Source organism: Nicotiana tabacum, chromosome 6, assembly GCF_000715075.1.
Source record: "Nicotiana tabacum cultivar K326 chromosome 6, ASM71507v2, whole genome shotgun sequence".
NCBI classification, from domain to species: Eukaryota; Viridiplantae; Streptophyta; class Magnoliopsida; order Solanales; family Solanaceae; genus Nicotiana; species Nicotiana tabacum.
The window spans coordinates 26454045-26472641 of NC_134085.1; the positions used below are offsets into that span (position 1 = coordinate 26454045).

The 18597-nt window shown below is 37.8% G+C and overlaps 1 long non-coding RNA gene across 1 annotated transcript; it reads right to left on the minus strand.

Annotated features, from left to right (window-relative positions):
- Positions 1-1965: 1965 nt before the first annotated feature.
- Positions 1966-9337, minus strand: LOC142181454 (uncharacterized). Its single transcript, XR_012710100.1, has 3 exons — positions 9100-9337; positions 8077-8137; positions 1966-2193 (listed from the first exon to the last, which is right to left on the minus strand). It is a non-coding gene; the product is annotated as an uncharacterized LOC142181454 (long non-coding RNA).
- Between the last annotated feature and the right edge of the window lie 9260 nt (positions 9338-18597).

Below are 18597 nucleotides of genomic sequence, written 5' to 3' on the forward strand. Positions count from 1 at the left end.
CTCATAAGCATCCAAAGAACTAATCATATCCTTACCCTGCCGATTCGGCCCACTACCAAGCCATCTCACTTATCCAAGTGCCCTTCTGATTTACCTTCCACTTGATACTCCTTCTTTCCATAACACCACAATTCCTCAACCCAGACTCACCACACGAGACCCAAGCATAAAACCACACCGTCTAAGGCACATAAGCCGTTGAATAATTTCTTAAACGTCCCCAAAAGAACCACATTCGAAATACTTTACTCTGAAGACACTTACTGCGAATTTAAATATGTTACCTTCACCTTCCTAATGCTGATAAATAGAATCCCATAGTTGATATAGAAATGCCACAAGTCTTGACACCCTCCAATACGAACCTCAGTTTCTACCCAAAAAAATACAACTTGAAAATATTCAATTATTACATGTAAAATCTTGAACACATTAGAACTATTCTCTAGAGTCATCCACTCTACTCAAACTACAATTAGCTTGATCAAATGAACTGAACAACCTGTGCCTCATTAGCACTCCGACACCGCAGAATGTAACCTCTCCCTAATACAACCAAGCAACTTCCTGCTCTATGCACCGCACATCCTTTACCAATAACCACTCATGACATTCCGTGATTCTCATATACCTATGAATCATAATATAACCTTTGCCAACATTTTCCTTTACTCGAGCCATTCTCAGTCCCAATCTCTATAAGCCATAACTGATTCACCAGCACGCCTCAAACTGGAACCAACATAGCACATAACCGTGTAATCAACTAGTCAATAGCTGACCCCCCCCCCCCCACTTGGCTCGAAGCTGTAGATCAAAACACATACCATAACTCATAACGCATATACTCTATTGCTACCCCAATACCATAATGAGAATAAACTCAATCCTTCATGAGTTCGTGAAAGACAGACCATCTAGCACTTTAAATCTTCTGCACTTCTCGCATTCACTCTCGTAACAGTTAAACCCACTCTCTTACGCGACTCAAATTCAAATTGCAACACATATATTTCCCTAGTGACAGAGATCTTCCAACAAACGACATAAAGGATTGTGCAAACTTCAGAACAATCCGTAGGGGATAACCCACCTACGTTGCCTCAACTAACATCTTTTTATACCCTTCCACCGCCATAGACACTATGGAGTCACTTGATTTTCCTGAGTCTGAACTCATAACACAACGTAAAATCCACTTCACTCCCCCAACTAGAAAACATGAAAAGATTCTTCACACACCCATAACTCGGGGCTATACCTCAATTCAAAATTGAAATCAAGCACCTAATAGTTCTTCTATCCTCCAGCAAACCCTTCTCGTCGCTTCCAAATCATATGAATACATCTCGCAATCACATCATGCTTAGCGCATAGCTATCCAGTCGTCACTCTAACTAATAGGGACACTATCGGTGATACAAATCCAAAAGCACGTGCTTACACAATCAACGCCTCAGTGCTCCAGCCATGGGCAAAGACCCGGCCTCAAGTCCTTCAGACTAGCCCATCATCAACACACAGAGATCACATCTCGCCCCTCGATCAGGGAATCACAAGCCATCGATGCACATTTGATACTGAGTGATCATGCGTGCATACGAATGCATGGAAGGGATTCAAAGAGTTATATTTCAAGCTGAATTAATGACGCACGATAAGAATTCAAGAATGTGAAGTTCTTCCTAAAGGTTCTGCAGCCTCCTGAGGATAAGTACAGATGTCTCCGTACCGATCCACGAGACTCTACTAAACCTGCCCATGAGTCGTGAGACCTATATAACCTAGGCTCTAATACCAACTTGTCACGGCCCTAAACCCGGACCCGGTCGTGATGGCGCCTCTCATGAAGACAAGGCCAACCGACACTTTCCCATTTCAGTTTTAGGCAATTAAACAATAAGAATTAAGTCTAAAACGTAATAAATAATCCAAAAGTAAGTAGTGAACATTACAGTTTGCCGAAATAAAATCCAACATAGCCCGATACCGGGGTGTCACCAGTCATGAGCATCTATCAATACACTACAAGTCTGAAATGTCTACCAAGCTATTACAAAATAACTAAAAAATAGATAGAATGAGATAAAGGGGGAGAGGCACGGGGCTGCGAACGCCGAGCAGATACCTCATGGACTCCGAAATCTGCCAGGAGCTCTCAACCCTCACTACCAGGATCAGCAATGCCTGAATCTGCATACGGGGTGCAGGGAGTAAAGTAAGTACTCCAACTCAGTGAGTAATAATCATAAATAAAGACTGAGAGCACGAAATCACGTAAGACACATTATAGGTTATAAGGAAGCAGTAAAAACCAATAAAATAGTGAAGCAGTAATAATGTGTAAAGTCATTTTAGTCCAATTCAAACTTCATGAAATGCCTTTTTAACAATTTAAACAGGTAAATGATAGACACATAAGAAAGATAAACATATAAAGGATTTCCCCTCGGGCACAATGTCAACAAATCCGTCCCTCGAGCAATATCTCAAAAACAATATCATCCCCTCGTGCTAAATCTCACATCACAATAGGTACCCGTGCTCACTGGGGGTGAGCAGACTCTTGGAGGGTCCCCTTACGGCCCAAGCACAATATCAAGCCATCTCATGGCATCATCACTAGGCTCCCGGCCTCATATCAACAAGCCACCTTGTGGCATACAAATCTCAGGCCCTCGGCCTCATACTCATAAACAGGTATTTCCTCACAACATAGGCCCTCGGCCTTACTAAGTCAAAATCCTCACCAGCCACTCACGCAATAGTAAAACATAGTGCTCAACCCAAAATATCATTTAAAATATCATTCAAGAGTTAAAGCAGAGTAAACATTGCTGAGTTATGAAAAACAGTAGAATATAACATGACTGAGTTCAAGTATAAAGTCAAAACAATGAGGAAATATTAATAAAAATCCCCTAAGGGATCAAATAGTTGGCACGAGGCCCAAATATGTCATTCAGCCCAAAACAAGATGATAGCAGATAGATTTCAGTCAAATACACGGTAAAATAGTCATTCGGGACGGACTAAGTCTCAATCCCCAACAGTGCACGACTTCACGCTCGTCATCTAGTGTGTGTATCACCTCAATATAGCACAACGATGTGCAAATCCGAGATTTCATACCCTCAAGACATCATTTACAATCATTACTCACCTCGATCTGGTCCCAACTCTAGCCCGCGATGCCTTTTCCCTCATAAATCAACCTCTGGATGCTCCAAATCTAGCCACAATCAGTACATAATCATTAAAATATGCTAAGGGAACAAAGCCCACTCGAAAATATCTCATTTACATCAAAAATCCAGAAATTGCTCTAACCCGGCCCCTGAGCCCACATCACGGAATCCGACAAAATTAACATCAATAGAATCCTCATGATCCCACGAGTCTATACATATCAAGAACATCAAAATCGGACTTCAAATGTCCCCTCAAATCCCCACTCAAAGGTCTCTGAAATCTCAAGCCCTAATTACCCATTTTTGCTACTGATTTTCCACGTCCGAATGATCTAAAATTTTGCACACACGTCACAAATGACACCACGGACCTACTCCAACTTCCGTAATTCCATTCCGACCCCTATATTAAAATCTCACCTATCAACCGGAGAACGCCAAAATCCCAATTTTGCCAATTCAAGCCTAAACCTTCTACGGACCACCAAAATGCATTTCGATCACGTTCCTAATTCCCAAATCACCTAACGGAGCTAACCAAATCATAAAATTTCCAATCTGAGATCATATACTAACAAGTCAAATCTTGGTCAAACCTTTCAAATTTTAAACTTCAAACCGAGACAGTTTCTTCAAAATTCATTCCGGTTATCCTGAAAACTAAAACCAACAATTTACGTAAGTCATACATCACACAAGGCTAGTCATGCCTGAGAACTGACGAGCAAAGTGCAAAAACTCAAAAACGACCGGTCGGGGCGTTACACCCGAGGCCCGCGGAACCTCAACCAAACATGCCAACCAATCCTAAAACATCATTCAAACTTGTTCCAAATCTTCGGAAAGCTCAAAATAACATCAAACACCAATTTTACATCAGATTCAAGCCTAAGAATTCCAAAAACTCTCAAATTACGCTTTCGATCAAAAAGTCTATCAAACCTCGTCCGAATGACCTGAAATTTTGCACACACGTCACATTCAACACTACGGAGCTACTCCTACTTCCTGAATTCCATTCCAACCCCGATATCAAAATCTCACTATTGAACTGAAAACTTCAAAATTTCAACTTTCGGCATTTCAAACCTAAATTAGTGACGGACCTCCAAAGCACAATTCGAACAGGCCCCTAAGCCTGGAATCACCAAACGGAGCTAACGGAACTGACGGAATTCCATTCCGAGGTCGTTTTGACACTACTCCGACTACGGTCCAATTTCTAAAACTTAAGCTCTCATTTAGGGACTAAGTGTCCCAAAACTCTCCGAAACTCAAAGTCAAGCATCCCGACAAATCAAAATAGCAGAAACAAACATGGGGAAAGTAGTTAATAGGGGATCGGGGCATAAATTCTTAAAATGACCGGCCGGGTCATTACATCTATATATATATATACACACACACACAGATCCATTTCATTGTAATATTTTAACTACATATATAGCATGTTATAGTATATGTTATTGTATTCATTAGTTGTATTCTAACAGAGTTAATGGATTACATTCATTCATCACTAATAATGCATGACATAGATTAATCAATATAGGCCGAGACATTTTGTTTTTACTATTAATAGATATAGGTCAGACGTTTTGTTTTTAATATTCAACGATGCATCTGAGTAAGTTATAAGCCGATGAATCAATTTCCAAACAGATATATTTGATGATAAATTATATATACTAATTAGGATCTTCACAAGTCTATTAACCAGAACTCACACTTAGAAAACTTAGCATACAATTTATTATCACGGAGGATTTGGAGTACCGCTCGCAGGTGATCCACATGCTCACCCTCTGAACATGAATAAACTAGAATATCATCAATAAAGACTATCACGAATAGATCCAAATATGGTTGGAATAAGCTATTCATCAAGTCCATAAATATGGCAGGTGCATTCGTCAACCCGAAAGACATGACAAGGAACTCGAATTGGCGATGACGGGTCCTGAAGGTTGTCTTGGGAATATCTTTCTCTCGAACTCTGACCTAGTGGTACCCTGACCTCAAATATATTTTTGAAAAGCATCTAGCTCCCTACAACTGATCAAACAAGTCGTCTATCCTTGGAAGTGGATATTTATTCTTAATATTTACCTTGTTCAGTTGCCTATAATCGATACACATCCTCAGCGAGCCGTCTTTCTTCCGTACAAAAAGTACCGGTGCACCCCACGATGAGGTACTGGGTTTGATGAAACCTTTCTCCAGTAAATGTTTTAACTGCTCTTTCAACTCCTTCAATTCGACAGGTGCCAATCTATACGGAGGGATAGATATTGGTTGCGTTCCCGGAAGCAAATCGATGCCAAAATCAATCTCTTGCTCTGGAGGAATACCTAGAAGTTCATCTGGAAATACATCTGCATACTCCTTTACTACTGGAATAGACTGAAGTGTAGCTATCTCAGCATCTGCATCTTTAACTCGCACAATATGATAAATATACCCTTTTGCGATCATTTTCCTCGCCTTCAAATAGGAAATAAACCTGCCTCTGGGTGTCGCTGTATTACCTACCCATTCAAGGACTGGCTCACCCAGAAAATGAAATCTAGCTGTCTTTGCTCGACAACCAACTGTGGCATAACAAGCTGCCAACCAGTCCATGTCCATGATAGCATCGAAATCCAACATCTCTAGTTCAACCAGGTCGGCTGAGGTCTGACGACCACAAACTGCTACCGTACAACCTCGGTAAATGCATCTAGCGATAATCAATTCTCCGACTGATGTAGATACCGCAAAAGGATCATTAAGTATTTTAGGCACTATACCAAATTTCCTCGCGACAATTGGGGTAATATATGATAAAGTAGATCCTGGGTCTATCAAGGCATAAACATCGTGAGAACAAATGATCAACATACCTGTCACAACGTCTAGTGAGGACTCTTGGTCATGTCGACCTACTAGCGCATAGCTATGATTCTGGTTACCACCTGAACTGGACCATCTACCTCTACCTCAACCTCTACCAGCTGAAGACTGAGACTCGCGCCCTGAAGGATGCACGGACATAACTGATCCTATTGTTGAATTTGCTGGTTGCACCATACCCCCAGAATCTCTATTTGGGCAATCTCGCATCATATGCAGTGAACTTCCACATGTATAACAAGCATCACAACCGGCTCGGCATTGGCCCAAGTGTCCTCGACCACAGATGGCACAACACGGCAAAAATGGCCATGTCTGCCCCGAACCTTGTTGTCTCTGCAATCTTGACACCTAGGAGCTCTTACCTGGTCCTGACTGAGTATAACGGTCATACCTGTAACCCTGTAGCTGAGGTGGCGGAGGTCTAGGTGGTCGTTCGAAGTACTGGGGCTTGTAACTACCTTGAGACTGCTCTTGAGACTTGGCAAATCTCATCTTCTTACGCTGCCCTAACTCAGCCCTCTCCGTACTCTGCTGCCGATGTCTACCCCTCTCTATATTCTGGGCAAATGCCTGAATCTGGGAGATATCCATACAATCCTTTAATGCAGCGGTGGTACATGACTCGGACAACTCTGGGGCCAATTTTGCTATAAACCTGTGGATCCTCTCCCGCATAGTAGCAACTATGGATGGTGCATATATGGCCAATGAGTCAAAACGGAGACTATACTCTCGAACACTCATATTGTCCTGCTTGAGAGCTAGAAACTGATCGAGTCAGACTTGTCGGATCTCTCGCGGTAAGTACTGGTCAATGAAGGCATCTGAAAAATTCTCCCAAATAGCAGGAGGTGCATCATATCCCTATCCCTCGTACCAAAGGATGGCTATATCTCAGAATCGAAAAGCTGCTAACTCAACTGCCTCTTTTTCTGTGGCATGCATAACCCGAAAGATCCTATAAAGCTGATCAATGAAATCCTGCGGGTCCTCCCTCTAATCTGTCACCATGAACTCTAGGGAATTCAAAGCATTAAACTCTCGGACCCTTGAACTCCCAGATCCCTCAGAAGGTCCTGCACTAGTGGATGCCCTAGCATGTTGCTGGGTAGCTACCAACTGTACCAACAAATGCATTGCACTTCTCAAGTACTGATATGATGGAAGCGGAGGGGGAACTGGATGTGCGGTCTCCCTAGGAATCTCCTCAGGTGGCGGAGGAGCCGGTAATCGCTGGGTAGGGGTCTCTCTTACGACTCCGATTGGGCCCCATCTGCTGGGGTACCCTGCTAGTCCCCTCACCTACTACTGTTTGTCTCCTATGGCTAGCCGTAGTCTTCCTAGTTACCGTCATCTGTGCATGCAAATGTCAACACGTAAGTTTTACTCAAATTTTCTATAACTCATTGCTATTACAGCACGATTTAGATTTGAAAGAAGGTTAACCAGCTCTTAAGTGCCCTGTAGTCCCCTGCTTATATAATGTGGTGCACCATACATTTATAAATAAGACCCTATTAGACACGGCTTGTAGACTTCCTAGGACATAACTACTCTGATACCACTTTTATCACACTCCAAGCCTAGGGGCGACACCGGCACTCAGTGTCTCACCTATCCTTGCGTATCACTTTAGACTAAGAGTCTCTGAACATGTAATGTCATACTTTGGCCATGGGCCACATTACAAGATAATGTGCGATGCAAAATATAAAAACTGAATAGAGACTAATGCTGACTAAATGTCAACATAAGGCTGGGCCGGCAAGGCTGTCATAATTACTACAATTGACAAGCCAACAAAATATACATACATGGCCTACAGGCCCAACATACTGCACTAACTGACAGGATATGTCTACAAGCCTCTACTGATAAATGTACTGTGATCGGAACAGGGCCCCTACCTACCCATATCATATCTACATATATACACAAGATGCACACCAAAACTTCTAGACCCGGCAACTCAGAAGGACGCGGAGCTTACCGATAAAGCTGAACTCGGGCAAACACCTACTGGGGAGGTCTACCCGTCTGTTTGTCTGAACCTGTACGCATGAAATGCAGCGCCCCCAGAAAGAGACGTTAGTACAAAATAATGTACCGAGTATGTAAGGCAATATACTGTAGCTGAAACTGAACTAATAATAATAACTGAAAGCAACTAGGGGTCAAAGATAATATGAGGATATGCTCATGAGCTGACACTGACTCAACTCTCTCAATATAGTGAGTAAAATTGTTGTCCGGCCCTATAAGGCTCGGTATATATATATCTGCTCTGCCGTAGTAGGAGCTCGGCTGTACTAGGCTCTGTATCTTGACCAACTGGGCTCGCTCATAGGCGCTCGGCTACAGCAGGCCTGGTATATAACTTACCATTTGATAAGAGGTTGCCCAATAGGGGTCTGCCCATCGATTATAGCTCGATGGTAGTGAGAATACATTAATACTGTATATATAAATTCTCTGCTCTCTTGACTGAAAAAAAGAAACACTCAATTGAATATGTAGACCCGATGCATCCCGATGCTGTAAAAAAATTAATGCGTCCCGATGCTGTAAAAAAATTAATTCATTGGGGATAATAGCATTTTACTTGTATACAAAATGTAAGGATAACTGCAGAGTGCAGGTCATTTATTTATTCTTGAATAGAGATACAGATAAATTGTTAGGTATGAATTATCACCATTTGTATGATAATGTCTAGTTTTCTGGTTACTTTAAGCATGTTTTGGTTCTGTCAAAAGAATGACATTTATTAATAGTCCTTTCACTTAATCATACGCAACGTGCCATTGAAACTTAGGAAATAATTGAATCATACATATGTTTCAAACGTGCAAAAGTTATGGACCAATTCAGATAACAAACACTTTTAACTACATTCAAGAAACTTGCGAGACTAGCAAAATATACATAAATTTCGTAATATGAATTTTTCTTTATGCTTCGTTATCAACTCGTGTAACTTCGAGATCATGCCAAAATAAAAGAAGGACTTAACCTTAACATATCCGGAGTAGGAAAAATCCATATGATATCCTTGGAAAAAGTTACACCGTACTTCGTTAGAACCGCAAAAATCGGATTGAGCTTCTGCTTCTTCAAATTTCTTGAACGCAACGTCAAGCTTCGTGCTTGTTGAGATACTGAGCAAATTTCTTAGATCTGTTCTTTGAAATTTTCAAATCAAGAAAGAATTGCATTCTTGCTTTTTCTGAATCACTACGTTACTTGTTCTCATTTCCATAAGGAATTGTAAACAAGACTTTGGATAGTCATTTATTCCTTTTAAGCCTAGGTTGCCACCTAGGCATAAGTGACTACTTAGTCACTTCTTGGTTTGTGGCTCTTTGCCACGTGTTGAGGATAATTTATAAATTTTTATCCACTTATTAGTTAACTGAGTAATGTTCTGTTACTCGATAATTAATCAATTACCCGTATAATTTAAAAATTGCCCAAAATTACTTAAAATTATGCTTATTTTTAATATACTTTATATATATATTTTATACATTATACTATCGTGGTCGTATGGTACCTTGCATGGTACTAGTTTATAATTATCGGGTATTATCACTTGATCCGTATTTTATCCCAAATTGGTCATTTTCAACGAAATTCGTTTTCTCTAATTCGTGCATCTTTTATCCTTCATGACACTTATTTATCGCTTGTTATAAATAGCATAAATACGTTAACACCAAGATGATCTCATCCTCGAGTCTACGTCAATTAACCGAAGACGAAACTTTTAGCGTACGAAAATGCAAAATTCAATTCTTTTAGGGATTGATATACTTGTGAAGATCCTAATTAGTATATATAATTTATCATCAAATATATCTATTTGTAAATTGAGTCATCGACTTATAACTTATTTAGATGCATCGTTGAATATTAAAAACAAAACGTTTGACCTATATCTATATCTATATAGATAATGGTCGGGTTCTTTTAGGGATTGATAGACTTGTGAAGATCCTAATTAGTATATATAATTTATCATCAAATATGTCTATTTGGAAATTGATTCATCGACTTATAACTTACTTAGATGCATCGTTGAATATTAAAAACAAAACGTCTGACCTATATATATATATATATATATATATATATAAAACACGCTTTGTTGTACTATTTTAACTACATATATAGCATGTTATAGTATATATTAGTGTATTCATCCCTTGTATTACAAAAGTGTTAACAAATTACATTTATATTATTTAGATAGTAAATATAAAAGTGATTTTAAATTTTGACCAATATTGACCTAATAACCGACCAACTTTGGTCGGTAATTTTAAATAAGGTTTCTTTATATTTTATAAACTATTTTAAATAATAAAATAACTATTAAAATTTTTTAATTGGGTCCCACATTACCGACCAAAGTTGATCGGTAATGTGAAATTTTCTTTGACTAAACAAGTTTAACCAGCTCGGTCAACTTGTTGACCACTTTACTGACCAACTGTGGTCGGTAATTTATTTAAAATAAATATAAAATATTTTTCTCTCCTATACCTACCAACTTTGGTCGCTTTTTTGGACCGTCCAATTTTTGTCGCTAACTATTGGTCGCTAATTTCCGGATTTTTAGTAGTGAGATTTCGTTGTTAGGATAGGAATATACCTAACAGTCTTGCTTAGTTGAATACCGTATTATATTCGTTCATGATAGATTTAATATCATAGGAATATAGGGTTGATGTGTTGTGGATAGACGAATAATATTGCGGGAACATGCTATTTATATAAACGATCTGATCAACTAGCAATCATAGATAATTCGGATTAACATGTGTAATTACAAACTCAATAGGATTAATAAACCTACCAAAACTCTGGAATCTATATCTCCCTTGGTTACGTGTTTAAATTTCGCAATAGTAGTTTAGTAGAAAAATAACATTTTTTATTATCTTGAACAGTAAATTAATTTTAGTTTGCTTAGTTAACGATTAATCTAAGTCTCTGTGAGTTCGACATCCGATTTTCGAGCGTGTACTTGAGGAACCAACAATTATACTCTTTTGTCTATGTCCTCCATTATTTTCCACCCTTTTGGCAAAATCCAGATAACAAAGAAATAAATTTCAATAGCTTAAAAAGTCCCATAGATGTGTTTCAATCACTAGGCTCTGTAGGAACTTTCTAAATGCTTTTTGCGACTTTATTGTGAATATATAAGTTTGTTCAATAAAGGTAATACAAGCGCAGAATACAAAGTTAATACAATGTTAATTGATAAATATTATACGTGTTAAGTGGATACAAAACGAAAGAGTAGAATAGTTGGAAAAGGTAGTTACCAATAAAGAAAAGTTATTTGCGCATATAATATTGCGAATCAAATTGCCCAGTACGCACAATTAATGTTGATTGGTTATTCCGACAGTGAAATAATTGTGGACATATGTTCATTAAAATTAAATTTGATTTTTATATAATTAGCACCACTGGATCTTTGATTCAACAAATCACATTGCATTAGTCTATCCCGATAATGCATGCCCTTCAGCTTTCCTAGGGATTGTCAATCCAAAATATTACTCCCCTCCGATCTACTTAAAGTGGTTTTTTTGATTTTTTTTTACATATATTAAAATATTCATCTTTCATCATAAATTAACAATGAAATTGATTATATTAATCTTAATTTACTCATTGAAAATGTAACAAACCATTCATAGGCTCTTTACTTTAACTTTGGAAAGAAGAAATTAATTCTTTCTTTATATTTAAAAAAATCAAATATTGTTGATCACAGAAAAGCCAAAAAATCACTTAAATTGGACCGAGAGAGTACTAACCTAGCATGGCATCCTTTTGTTAACTGGCAAGCAAACAGTGTTTTTTTATTTGTTTATAACACCTTTTTCCAAGATGATCTAGAAATGCATATTAGATAGATGAATTTAGAAACTGCAGCACATCATAAGTTAGGTAAACCCTAATGGGTAATAATTCATCCGACCCCAACAAAACTCAATTTACTATTCGGCAAAGGACAAATATACGCCTGTACTAGTAGAAAAGATTCAAATCTACCCCTCGTTATATTTTGAGTTTAAGTATATCCCTATCGTTATACTATTGATTCAAATATACCCTTTTTTCTTTAAGTTTGTCCCCACTTGACATCCTGGCACTAATATTTGATGATGTGGATGCCACATGTCTTGCTACCTCCGCGCCCCTAACCCATTAATTTTATCCCTCCCTTCTATTTTTTTTCCACCACTAAAATTTTCTACCCCTTCGGCCACCATTATTGGCACCATTACCACTACCATGAAAAATATTATATTTCAAATATTAGTCTTTTATATATGGATTAGGGGTGCTGAGGTGGCATGCCACGTAGCATCCACCTCATCAAATGCAAGTGTCGCGTAGAATTGAATGTCCATTGTGGACAAACTTTATATAAGAGGTGTATATTTGAACCAATAGTATTACGGTGGGGATATATTTGAACCCAAAATATAACAAAGAATATATTTAAACTTTTTCTCATAGTATAGGGATATATTTGGCCCTTTGCCGTTTATTATAACTTCTCATAAACTAACAAGAAATCACCAGTTATGTACACACAGAACACAAGGAAAATATGGAGGAGAGAGCAAGAGCTTAACTAATGCCTTGATTCTATCTATCATTATTTAACATGACATTTCTTTTACTTCAAATCACGGTCTCCGAAGTAGTTTTTCGAACCTCAAATATTTCACCGAGTATTTGTATCTCACATGATAAATATTTAGGAGAATCATAGCGCATTGAGCTCTTTCAAAAGGAACCTCCTGCTCCTCTTCAATGAAGTCAAATACTTTGATAATATGTTATCTCATGCAATATTACGACGTTGTTCTAGCATAAACAACCGAAAATCACATAATGTTACAAGTACTTGTCACGGCCTCAATTTCTCACATTAGAATATCATGCAGGTTGTCACGCCCCAAATCTGAAGAGGCGTGGCCAGCACCCGATGTCATACTCGGTCTGAGCGTACCACTCTGTAACTGTGAACTCTGGAGGTGTAACCTTTAACTTAGGCCGATAAGGCCATATTCTGAATCATCTGAAAATAATGTCTACAACCAGCAATACCAAACTAAACATCTACATAGGGCTGGTAAAGCCACAATACTGATATAAAAAATGTACAAGACTCGTCTACAAGCCTCTAGGGATAACTGAACTGTATTATGGTCGGGACAGAGTCTCGACCTACCCATAAAACATGTATATATAAAATGGACTACAAGGTATAGACCTGGTAACTCCGAGGAAGTGGAGCTTACCAACCAAGATGATGTTTGACTTTATCTATTGGGAAGGTCTATCCAGCTGTCTATCAGGACCTGCAGGCATGAAATGCAGCGTCCCCAGCAAAAGGGATGCCAGTACAAAATAATATACCAATTATGTAAGGCAACAGAATAACTGAAGGCTGAAACTGAACTGATAATATAATAATTGAAAGTACCTGGGAGTTAAATATAATTTGAAGATATGCTTACCTGCTGATACTGACTTATCTCTCTCAATATAGTAAGTAAAATAGTTGTTGCGCCATATAAGGCTCGATATGTGTAACTATTCGCCCGTAGTAGGCTCGCTCATATGCACTCGGCCATACTAGGCTCTGTATCTCGGCCATGCTGGGCTCGCTCATAGGCGCTCGGCCACAGTAAGCTCGGTATATAACTTACCATCTGATCAGAGGTTCACCAATAGGGGCATGCCCATCAATTATAGCTCGATGGTGGTGAAAATACTGTAATACTATATATATATATATATATATATATATTCTTTACTCTCTTGGCTGAAATAACACAATACTCAATTGAATATAAAGTCCGATAAGGAAGAATACTGTAACTTATGAGACAAGGATAATGTATATAAATTCGGGAGTATGAATTTCTCTTTATGCCTCGTTATCAAACACATGTAGTTACAAGATCATGCCAAAATGAAGGAAGGGTTTTAGCCTTAACATACCTTAACTTTGTTGAGTCCTTAATACCTTCCAAACAATTCTTCAAACAAGTCAACTCAATCTACCACAACATAAAGAGATTCAAAATCAGTATCGAGTAAAGGCTAAGTCTGCAACTTAAACTAGTAACTCGTTTACGTAAATTTGGGCAGCATATTCCCTGTAGAAAGGCCCTCCTCCAATACCATATACCAACAACAATAGGAACACAATAATAACAACATGTATGCATCATTTTTCAACCTTATCTCCATCACAATATACCACAAAACAGCCCACACACTATAATCACTTCATACATAAAACGACAACCAAAGTAGTGACAAACAACCTAAAAAATATAACGACGAACTACCAGCCCACCATTCTGTTATTATGTGGTGTTTCTCCACATCTTTTCTCCTCTAAAACTCCATAAAACATCATCATGAAGGGCTAACATGAGTGGACTACAAAACAGTCCACTGAAAGTGAAATAAATCCAACTTACGGCTCCTGATCATCGTCTCCTGAGTTCTAACGATTAGGAAACGAATTTATCAACCTTCTTTGATATTTAAAAGCTTAAATACAGAAAGTAGGAATTTTCTTAACTATGAAGTACCTTACAAAACTCAAACTACAAAGAAAAAATAGGCGATATAGCGATACTTACGTCGTAGGGATCGTTCTAATGTTATCGTTTCTTGATTTCGTACCCGAGATGTTAATCTTCTTTGGAGCCCTTGTAAATAGATTAAGGGTATGTTTTTGGGGGTTCTCTGGTCGTGTTCTATGAAAAATGAGGAGAAAGACGATTTAAAACCCTATATATATCAAATTTTTGAAAAGTCAAAGAGGTGCTAGCATTGACCCTTCTTGTGATGCTTATATCTTTTTATCCGAATGTCGTATGAACAAATGGATAAGAATGTTAGAAACTACATTCCAAGATCTACAATTTTATATGTAATATGTCTAAAAAAGACCTCATATAACACACGAAATGTATTTCTCAAAAAGGTTTAGTGACACACCTACTTGTCACCTGTGCAGTCTGTGTAGTCTAGCAAAACTACAAATATCTCTCTACTCCTATGTCATAGAGATGAATAGTTTAATGTGTTAGAAACTAGACTCGTAGATCATCAATTTGGTAGGTAGATCATCCCCTAATTCAAAGTATATTGGGAGAAAAACTCAACTACATTTGACCTAAGTTTCAACACATTTATGAATGTAACTTGTGATGACCTTTTCCAACTTTTGTTCCACAACTCGCTTGACTTCAAAACATAACACACATCTATCATACGACTAAAATAACTCATAACATAATTTTCTTATAATTTTAAGCAATCTATTCTCACCACAAAAGTACATGTTATAACATTTCCAACTTGTCGACTTTCGACGAAACTTATTTTCTTCAATTCGTTAAGCTTCTAAGTTTTCCAACCCTCTTGGTACTTGGTATTCATGATCTTAAATATTTGTCACCTCCATGGTAAAATAATTAACTTACTTTATGTACTTTCAAAGATGATCTCATTTTCGAACTTCTATCAATTTACTTATGGCGTACTTACACGTATGAAAACATGGGGTGTAACACAGGTATTCCAAAATCAGTTGATCATTAGCTAGCTGTGCGGACTGTTGCTGTGGAGACTCAAGGTAAAGCTCACGCTGCGTTCGTAGGATTCGGAGTCACCTTATGATTTGTATTCATACTGTTTACTTTATTTCAAACAGTTGTATTTAGAAAAAATTTGCAAACTCTGTAGAGCTTATGACTTGTACCAACGGGTTTTGGGAATTGTAAATTTTAAGAGAATTCTATTAAAAATTGTTAGACGTTATTTTAAAAAATATTGTTTTTGTTAATGTTAGGCTTACCTAGTCCTTAAGACTAGGTGCCATCACGATGCCCAAACGGAGGGGAAATTTGGGTCGTGACAACAAGAATCACTATTGAGGTATCCCTGATATTCATATTTCACAATTTCAATCACAATATTTCCTTATATCACCGTGTAAGCCTTGCATGTAGTTTTGAAAATCATTTTTTCAAAATAGCTACATGTGTTTTACCCACCTTATCTTACTGTTGATACCCAATTTTTCCCTAAATATTTTTATACTCAAAATACTTTCAAAATAACATATATGTGCATACATAAGTATGCCTAAGAGTTTTGGTATTTTTCCCTAATTTTTAAAGATTTTTAAAATCAATTTATTGTCTATTTTAGCAGTGCAAAACCTATAATTATTCCCAAAATCATCAATTTTGGTGAGTAATTTATTTCATTCCCATATTTATACCAAAATAGTTAAGATAAATTTTTGTATATTTTTACAAAATTATTTAGTATGTTAAAAGTTAAATTGCATATAATTGCAATTTTAGCCTACTTTATGATTAACAGCCTTTTATGATTGTAAAATTAGGCCCAACATTTTTAAAATAATATTTATATATTATTAATTGGCTCAGTAATTTTAATTTTATTTTAAAATCTTTTTTTACTATTTTTTATAAAATAAAGGGGAAAACTGGCTATTTAACATTTAACCTCATTTCATTGCAATTACAACCTATTTACATTTAAATTTTGCCCTCAATTGACCCAATCCTAACCCCAATTGGACCAGCCCAATTTCATTTTTAACCCGGCCCTCGACCCAATTGAAGAACCCGCCCGACTTTTCTTTCAATCCAGGCCGTTGATCATTTGGATCAACGGCCAGGATCGTCCCTTACCTTTTTTAATCCCCCAACTACACCCTAATCCCTTCATTTCATTTGGTCCTCCGCCTTTGAAACCTCTCGTCTCTCAAGCGCTCTCGAGCTCTCTCGAAACCCTAATCGCTCTCTGCCACTTCCAACCCCAAATCCACCGGAATCCATGGCTGTTCTGACTATGGACGACCTATACTCAATCCCTACTACTCACACGTGCTTGATACCTGAAGTTTCAAGGCCAGAATCCAAAGGGTCTTCGCCCATACCTCGTCGATTCAAGGTTTCCAGCCATCTCAGGCCTTGCTCCGCCGTGTCTTAGCCTCCTGAGCCTGATTCTTACCTTATCGACTCCAGATCTGATCTTGTTTCTTCCAAGCCTTTCTCGTTTCTAGGGTTCTCAGAAACCCTAGCCTATTCGAGGTTCTTTTTCGTTTATTTGTTTGGATTTGTGCTTAATCTGTGCTATATGTGATGTTTTAAGCATTTTCCCCAAATTTCCTTTTCAAAACCTTTTGATTTCAAACTAGGTTTTCTGAGTCTGTTTGTTAATGTGTTGTTCGATTCATCTTCTTATCATCTCTAAGTTCGACTGGTGTTGAATACCTAATTTTTGGGGATTTGTTTGAGTTTCTGAGTCTATCTGTTTGATTTACTTTGTTTACACCAGATTAGTGTTGAAAAACCTAATTTTTGGGGTTTTATTTGAGATTCTGAGACTGTTTATTTGTTTCACTTGCTTATCGCCTCTAAACTCTACTGATTTCGAAAACCCTAGTTCTTTGGGGTCTGTTCGAGTTCTTGAGTTTGTTTGTGCAACTCGCCTGTTTGAAATCGCTCTGTCTGATTCCTTTACTGCAGCATCTCGTTTTCTTTATGTGATTCCTTTGTTCTGAGCTCTTGCTATTTGTCAAACTCAACTATGTTTTCACCTAACTTTTGCATGCTTCTGATCTTTTCTCTATTACTAAGCTAATGAAGTTTGACCTAAGTGATTGTCATGCCATTACTGTATGTTGTTTCTTCTTGCCATAGCTTGGCCGCACATGTCTATTACTTGTGTACTCCATTTATATACTGAGTCCCTTTTGTGATTGATTTTCAAACTCGTGATTGATTTTCAAAACTTTTCCTTGTACAGTTCTGTTTTTTTACCCGCCCGTCAAGGGTTAATTGATTCTCCCTCTTTGTTTGGCCTTACCAGATCCTTTCCAAAAATAAGTACAATCCTATACTTGGACTTAAATACCTATTGTATGATTTTACTTCTCCTCTTATGGTAACAATCCTTCTGATTACAAATTGATCTTTTTCCTTATATTAATCCTGTTAGTGTCCGTTGAGCAGTAATCCCTTGATTCAAGAACAAGTTCTACCAGAACAAGTCACTACTTCTCTCAAATACACTTAGAATTTCTTAAACATTCGAGTTCTCTGAACACACAAGCTTGAAGCTTTCTGCTCTGATTGTGGTTTCGCTGAAAGAAATCCTGCTTTTCTCTTTGCTTACTTTTTCTGCAACTGGTATGTCCCTCTTTGTTTAAATTCTGCCTCTCTACTACATGTTTATTCTTCAGCTTTTCCTCTGGTTGTCTTACTATTTCGATGTTGCAATTTCTGCAAGTTACTTACTGCTTTCTCTGTGCTTACATGAATTCCCACCCCCCAATTCCCTTTGTATGTCGAGTTATGGTTCAGAAAATATGACAATACTTAACATTGGTGTTCATGTGTATGGACTGGACTCC